Source organism: Heloderma suspectum, chromosome 1 (assembly GCF_057233095.1).
Source record: "Heloderma suspectum isolate Gila_16-S chromosome 1, 16-S_ref, whole genome shotgun sequence".
Classification (NCBI taxonomy): Eukaryota; Metazoa; Chordata; class Lepidosauria; order Squamata; family Helodermatidae; genus Heloderma; species Heloderma suspectum.
Genome location: NC_139458.1, coordinates 95,294,636 through 95,303,272, shown reverse-complemented (window position 1 = coordinate 95,303,272; position 8,637 = coordinate 95,294,636).

Below are 8,637 nucleotides of genomic sequence, written 5' to 3'. Positions count from 1 at the left end.
AGCATGTAAAGAAGTCGTTGTGATCCTGCATTTAAAATGGAAGCAGAAAGCCCCGTTTTAAATGCAGGATTTTAGGCTGGTGTAGAGATGGCCTTAGTTCAGTAAGTTAGCTGTTGATTCCTACTGCCTCATCAAACTTGTGCTACCAAAACTGGTACCTTTAACAGTGTTTTGAGGGTGGCCATGTATCCTACTTTAAAGAGGACAGCCCTCTATTTGAAGGCATCCTCTGGATGGCCAGTCCAGTCCACATCCAGTTTAAACTGAAACAAAAAGCCAGAAGGGAGAAGCAGGGACCTTGACATGGCCAATCAATAACTGGCACCTGGACAGTGGACTGTGTTTCTATTTAAATTATAGTAATTATTTCAAAATGAACATCTACACATATAAATTAGCATATATAAATATTATGCAAATCTGTGTTCCTTTGCCCTTTTTTTACCTGATGCATGTCCACTTTTTTGATGAAGTGCAAGTGGCCACTCTATCCTTGAATGCCTTTAAAGGTTCTGCAGGGTTTTTGCATGCTCATGATGTTATAAATTTCCATTCCAATGCCCTGTCCCGCAATTTTAAAATCTTCAGGCTGAGTGATTGTTTTGGCGGCGGTTAAGTACAGCTGACTCTTCTGCTCTCACCTTCTCCATTTTTCACCAACATTGCCTGTTAAGCACAACTCGGCTGGTGGCATCAGGGCCGGTGTGACGTTTGGGCATAGCTGGGCACCTGCCAAGGGCCCACACCTCAACAGGGGCCCCTGACAAGAGCCCCTTCAAGTTGTTCCTCTTCACCATTGCAACCTGCTTGTTCACCTGTCTCACTCTGGATCAGACAACAGTGGTGGTGAGAAGGAGGAGCGGTAGATGCCATTGTCTACTTGCATACTGGCTCTCTGCCTGTCAAGCAAACAAGTGGTAGCAATGATGAGCAAGAGAAGAGAATGAGGAGCAATAGCAGCTGGTGCCAATGGGGTGAGAAGATGAGGAGGCCCACTGAGGGTGCCTTGCCCAAGGGCACTGAAAACCTGAAGCCAGTACTGGGTGGCGGAAATTGGTCCATTTTATGCTGCAGTCAATAGGGCCTGCAGACTTTCAGTACTGGCTGCTGTTAATTCGCAGAGGAAACAAAACTCCTGACACCATATGGTATTTTGGATGCTTGTGGGCTCAGAGGTGAGAGGCATACATATGGGTTAAAAGGAAGCAGGGTAACCCTGCTCCCCCCCCCCCCGTTTCTCCCTGTCTAAAAGCATCCCTGTACAGTCAGACACAGACCTTGTCTTGGGCTCGTCCTGGCCAGCAAAGAAGGCTAAAAACTGTCTCTACCAGCTACTGTTCTCCTCAGCCCTCAAGTGACTTCTCTGTGCTCAGCCCTTCAGCAGAATCTAGCCCTGGTTGCACTGAGCCGGCAGCTTTAAAAAAAAACTATCACAGCGCAGGCCCTCAACTTCTTTTCCAGGCCTTTGTTTAAGGCCTGCAGGTTCTTCTTCATCCTCCTTTCTCCAGCTTCTAATCTTCTTTCAGTTTACAGTAGCTGTGGTACGAGCTCAGAGAGACTCCCAGACTGGCTGAGTCTGAGACAAGGCCTCAGCTACTAGGCGCAACAGAGTGCAAGGCTTTACAGACTGACTTGGGTAGGCCAAGAGGCACAAGGCCTCCAGACAAATTGAAGAACAGTCGGATATATTGATATTAGTACGTTTGTGCCCTGGATCGTATTCCAGACCGTGTAGTTAATAACACACAACTTCCATATTACAGGTAACAACTATGCATTTTTTGAGACAACTTACAAGAACATTGCTACGATTTTTGCCTACCTTATAGCATCATCAACATCAAAAAGCTTGTAAGTGCATGTATTGTGCTAAAAAGCAGGGCCTGACTCTCTGTAGAAACACAAAACTTACATCTCTCCATCCATTATAATATGCCACCACTGGCTGACTTAGCCCCCAGACCAGAAGTTTGCATTGGTTGCACAAGAAAGAACATAGGGTGCAAGACAGGCCACAGGAGAGGGCTGGGGGGCCATCTACATGGCACCGCTGTCAAACTTCACCCCGTCGAAACTGTGCAGCATTGCAGCTGCGAATTAGCTTCTGCTGTGGTACACACGTGATTTACTGCGGCCTGCAGACTGCTTAACAGGAAAATCCCCTGTGCCCTTTTTTTTACCATTACATTTAAATGTGCAGCTGCACAGGCACATGAGGGTGGGGGTGCCACACTTCGGGTTTTCGTGGCTGTTTTGTATTTTAGGAGTTCTTTTGTGTCAATCCAAAAAATGATAGAATGATCCCAATTCGAATTCAAGGCAAGGCATTTAACATCACAGTGATCCAAATATATGCCCCAACCACAGATGCTGAAGAAGCAGAAGTAGATCAGTTCTATGAGGATCTGCAGCACCTACTGGATAATACTCCAAAAAAAGGTGTTATTTTCATTACAGGAGACTGGAATGCTAAGGTGGGTAGTCAACCGACACCTGGAATTACAGGCAAGCATGGTCTGGGAGAACAAAATGAAGCGGGACATAGGCTGATAGAATTTTGTCAAGACAACTCACTGTGCATAACAAACACTCTCTTCCAACAACCTAAAAGACGACTTTATACATGGACTTCACCAGATGGCCGACACCGAAATCAGATTGACTACATCCTTTGTAGCCAAAGGTGGTGGACATCTATACATTCGGTAAAAACAAGACCTGGAGCTGACTGTAGTTCAGATCACAAACTTCTTATTGCACAATTTAGAATCAGACTAAAGAGAATAGGGAGACCCACAGATCAGTTAGATATGAGCTCACTAATATTCCTAATGAATATGCAGTGGAGGTGAAGAATAGATTTAAGGGACTAGATTTAGTAGATAGGGTCCCGGAAGAACTATGGACAGAAGTTCGCAACATTGTTCAGGAAGCGGCAACAAAAAACGTCCCAAAGAAAAAGAAAACCAAGAAGGCAAGATGGCTGTCTGCTGAGACACTGGAAGTAGCCCAAGAAAGAAGGAAAGCAAAAGGCAACAGTGAAAGGGGGAGATATGCCCCATTAAATGCAAAATTCCAGAGGTTAGCCAGCAGAGATAAGGAACTATTTTTAAACAAGCAATGCGCGGAAGTGGAAGAAGATAATAGAATAGGAAAGACAAGAGACCTCTTCCAGAAAATTAGAAACATCAGAGGTAAATTCCAGACAAAAATGGGTATGATAAAAAAAAAGGTGGCAAGGACCTAACAGAAGCAGGAGAGATCAAGAAAAGGTGGCAAGAATATACGGAAGATCTGTATAGGAAGGATAATAATATCAGGGATAGATTTGACGGTGTGGTCAGTGAGAGCCAGACATCCTGAAGAGTGAGGTTGAATGGGCCTTAAGAAGCATTGCTAATAACAAGGCAGCAGGAGACGATGGTATCCCAGCTGAACTGTTTAAAATCTTGCAAGATGATGCTGTCAAGGTGATGCATGCCATATGCCAGCAAATTGGGAAAACACAAGAGTGGCCATCAGATTGGAAAAAATCAACTTATATCCCCATATGAAGAAAGGGAAACACTAAAGAATGTTCAAACTATTGAACAGTGGCACTCATTTCACATGCCAGTAAGGTAATGCTCAAGATCTCACAAGGTAGACTCCAGCAAGTCATGGAACGAGAATTGCCAGATGTACAAGCTGGGTTTAGAAAAGGCAGAGGAACTAGAGACCAAATTGCCAGTATCCGCTGGATAATGGAGAAAGCCAGGGAGTTTCAGAAAAACATCTATTTCTGTTTTATTGACTATTCTAAAGCCTTTGACTGTGTGGATCATAACAAATTGTGGCAAGTTCTTGGTGGTATGGAGATACCAAATCATCTTGTCTGCCTCCTGAGGAATCTGTATAACGACCAAGTAGCAATGGTAAGAACAGACCACGGAACAACGGACTGGTTTAAGATTGGGAAAGGAGTACGGCAGGGTTGTATACTCTCAACCTGCCTATTCAACCTGTATGCAGAACACATCATGCGACATGCTGGGCTTGACGAATCCAAGGCTGGAGTTAAAATCACTGGAAGGAACATTAACAGTCTCAGATATGCAGATGATACCACTTTGATGGCTGAAAGTGAGGAGGAGCTGAGGAACCTTAGGATGAAGGTGAAAGAAGACAGTGCAAAAGCTGGGTTGCAGTTCAACCTCAAAAAAAAACAAGATTATGGCAACCAGCTTGATTGACAACTGGCAAATAGAGGGAGAAAACGTGGAGGCAGTGACAGACTTTGTATTTCTATGTGCAAAGATTACTGCAGACGCTGACTGCAGCCAGGAAATCAGAAGACGTTTACTTCTTGGGAGGAGAGCAATGGCAAATCTTGATAAAATAGTTAAGAGCAGAGACATCACACTGACAACAAAGGTCCGCATAGTTAAAGCAATGGTCTTCCTCGTCGTAACCTATGGCCGCGAGAGCTGGACCATAAGGGAGGCTGAGCGAACGAAGATGGATGCTTTTGAACTGTGGTGCTGGAGGAAAATTCTGAGAGTGCCTTGGACTGCAAGAAGATCAAACCAGTCCATACTCCAGGAAATAAAGCCAGACTGCTGACTTGAGGGAATGATATGAAAGGCAAAACCGAAGTACTTCGGCCACATCATGAGAAGACAGGATACCCTGGAGAAGATGCTGATGCTAGGGAAAATGGAAGGCAAAAGGAAGAGGGGCCGACCAAGGGCAAGGTGGATGGATGATATTCTGGAGATGACGGACTCGACCTTGGGTGAGCTGGGGGTGGCGATGGCCGACAGGAAGCTCTGGTGTGGGCTGGTCCATGAAGTCATGAAGAGTTGGAAGCGACTGAGCGAATAAACAACATGTAAAGAAGTACTTCCTGTTATCTGTCCTGAATCTGTTATCATTTGCATCCTGAATCTGTTATCATTTGCTTCCTGGCCAAAGTGCCGGGTGAATTTCCCACCTCACGGATTGGGCCAGGGGCGAGGCTTTGCTACTGCAGGCTTCCCTATCAGTGAAGCTGAGCCAGCCGTGTCCCCTTGACTTCTCCACTGGAAAAGTGAAGGGAATCTGCCAACACTGCCCCAGCTTTGCTGCGTGTGGGTTTTCCCAGTCAGAGAAGCCGCACATGTAGCAAAGCAAGGGTGTGGGGGAATCCCCACCATTATCTCCAAAGCAGAGATAATAGGGGGTTCCTCTTTAATCATCCCCCGCAACCCCTGGGAGGGGCAGGGCCCAAAGAGGTGGCACAAGCCTCCACTGGCCAGAGGTTCTGCACTCTAACTTAGGACTTAAGTTAGTTGTGACCATTTGTTTCAATGGGTCTACTGAACTAAACTGAATCCTACAGGGGAGGGAGACGTAAAGTTGGGGGTAACAATGGATGAAGGCTCATGCACCACAACGGAGAGAACAGCTCTAATAGCGCCCAGTAATAGTCTTCAGAAACATGTGGGAAGAAAGCCAGACCATAAAGCACATGGTCTTCAATATCTATGCACTAATGCCCAGAGTATAGGAAACAAACAGAATGAACTTGAACTCTTAATACTGGAGGGAAATTATGACTTGATAAGTGTCACTGAAACTTGGTGGGATGACTCCCATGACTGGAATACAGCAATTGAAGGATATAACTTGTTCAAAAAGAACAGGACAAACAGAAAGGGAGGTGGGGTTGTACTGTATGTGAAAAATACGTATCTCTGCACAGAAATACAGGAGGAGGAGCTTGGTAGCCCCATCGAGAGCATCTGGGTTAAAATAAATGGAGCAAAGAATAAAAGGAACATGGTGGTCAGAGCCCACTACTGGCCACCCAATCAAGGAGAAGACGAGGATTAAACTTTTGAAAAGCGAATTGCCAAAGTTTCAAGGGAGCATGATGTAGTAGTAATGGAGGACTTCAATTTCCACAGTATTTGTTGGGAGACAAATTCTGCAAAACACGGCCCCTCCAAGAGATTTCTGACTTGTGTTGCTGATAATTTCCCCCTACAGAAAGTAGAGGAAGGAACTAGAGGATCGGCTATCCTTGACTTGATCCTAACCAACAGAGATGACTTAGTGGATCAAGTAGCAGTTACGGGAACTCTGTGGGAAAGTGACCATGTTATACGCGAGTTCTTGGTTCTAAGGGAAGCAAAAGCCGAGTGTAGCCAAACGCATACCCTGGATTTTAGGAAAGCCAATTTTAATAAACTCAGAACAATGATCAGTAAGGTCCCATAGCAAGCGACGCTAACGAGAAAAGGAGTCCAAGATGGGTGGGAGTTTTTTAAAAAGCAAATTCTAAAGGCATAATTACAAACATTTCAACAAGAAAAAAAGGTGGAAGACAACAGAAGAAGCCAATGTGGCTTCACAAAAAGCTTAGAGATTACCTCAAAACAAAAAAGGACACATAGAGGAAGTGGAAGGAAGGCCAAGCTACAAAGGAAGAGTACAGGCATGTAGCACAGAATTGCAAGGGGACGGCGTCAGGAAGGCTAAAGCTGAGAATGAACTGCGGTTAGCGAGGGATGCTAAAAGCAAAGAAAAAGCTTTCTTCATATACGCGCACAGTAAAAGACAGAGGAAAGAAATGGTGGTTCAATTATTAAATAAGGATAGCAAAATGATAACAGATGACAAGGAAAAGGCAGAAGTGCTCAATTCCTACTTTGGCTCAGTCTTCTCCTGAAAGAGGGTCTATGACCCCCCTGGCAAAGGCAAATTACAGGCTGAAGGGGCAGGATTGCAGCTTGAGATCGATAGACATATGGTCAAGGAACACCTAATTACTTTGAATGAGTTCAAATCTCCAGGGCCAGATGAACTGCACCCTAGAGTAATAAAGGAACTGGCAGAAGAACTCACAGAGCCACTGTCTATTCTCTTTGAGAAATCATGGAGGACAGGTGAAGTGCCAAATGAATGGAGGAGGGCTAATGTCCCTATCTTCAAAAAGGGCAAAAAGGAGGAACCTGGGAACTACAGACCAGTCAGTCTGACATAAATCCTTGGGGAAATTCTGGAGCAGATGATAAAGCAATCCATCTGTAAGCACCTTGAAAACAATGCAGTGATGACTTTAAGCCAACATGGAATTGTCAAGAACAAATCGTGCCAGACGAATCTGATCTCATGGTTTGATCAGGTAGCCTCCCTTGTGGACTGTGGAAATGCTGTAGACATAATATACCTGAACTTCAGCAAAGCTTTTGACAAAGTTCCCCATGATATCCTGGTGAGCAAACGAGCTCAAAGTGGGCTAGATGAAACAACGACCCAGTGGATCCAGTTAGCTACAGAATCGGACTCAAAGAGTGCTTATCAATCGGATCTTCTCAAACTGGGGAGAGGTAACGGGCGGGGTACCTCAGGGCTTAGTCCTGGGCCCAGTGCTCTTCAACATTTTTATTAATGACTTGGAGGAGGTGCAGGGAATGCTGATCAAATCCGCAGATGGCACAGAATTGGGCGGGATAGCTAATACCCTGGAAGACTAGGGATGTACGAAAATCACTTACCTTTCGGGGATTATGCTGATGGTGCGGGGGGAGGCGTTCCGTCCCTCCCCCAGGAATCCTCGGCGGGGGGGGAGGCGCTCCGTTCCTCCCCCCCGGAATCCTGGCCGGCTGGCTGTGCTTCGCAGCGATTCTGCGGAGCCGCCAGCCGGCTCCGCCAGCAGCCGGACATCCAGCCGCTGGCCAGCAGGGACGCAAATGGCGGCGGCCATAGCCACCGCCGTTTGCATCCCTGCAGTCAGCCGTGATAGGCTACGTAACTCTTTACGTAGCCTATCACGGCTGATTAAAAAAAAAAAAACACGCGCGTACACAAAAATAGCTACACTATTTCCGTTCCCCTTATTTTCGCCGTCTTAGTCTATGTAAATGTTTACGTAGACAAAGACGTGCCAAAATAAGGAACGCAAATGGCAGCGGACATGGCCGCCGCCATTTGCGTACATCCATTTTTTTTTTTTTTTTAAGTCAGCCGTGATAGGCTACGTAAAGATTTATGTAGCCTATCACGGTGTTAACAGTGCAATGAATACACATTCTGTAGGGATGGCGGAGAATTTCTCCCCGAATCTTTGGGAGGCCGAGCACCGAGGCATTCGGCCCCCCGAAAGTGTTGGGGAAATTCTCCGCCCCGCCCCCCCCCGGGATGGGACTTACCTTCAGTGAATGTCCCTCTCGGCGGCGGGTCCCGGCTGCGTTTCGGTGGCGTTTCGTGAGGGGCGGGGGCGGCGGCCGGTCTCCCGACTGGCTGCCGCCGTTACAAAATAAAAAAGTTAAAAAAAAATCCAACACACCCGTGATAGGCTATGTGACGATTTCGTAGCCTATCACAGCTAGATTTCCAAAGTCAGCCATGATAGGCTACGTAAATCGTCACGTAGCCTATCACGGGTGACTTTGGAAATCTAGCCGTGATAGGCTACGTTAATCGTTACGTAGCCTATCACGGTTTTTTTTTCCTTTCACTTTTTGTTTCGTGGCCGGGGAGGCGGGGCGCCTCCCCCCCTGGCCTGAATTTCGGCCGGGCGAGGCGGGGCGCCTCCCCCCCGGCCTGAATTTCGGCCGGGCGAGGCGGGGCGCCTCCCCCCCCCTCGCCTGAACTTCAGGGGGAGAAGCGAAG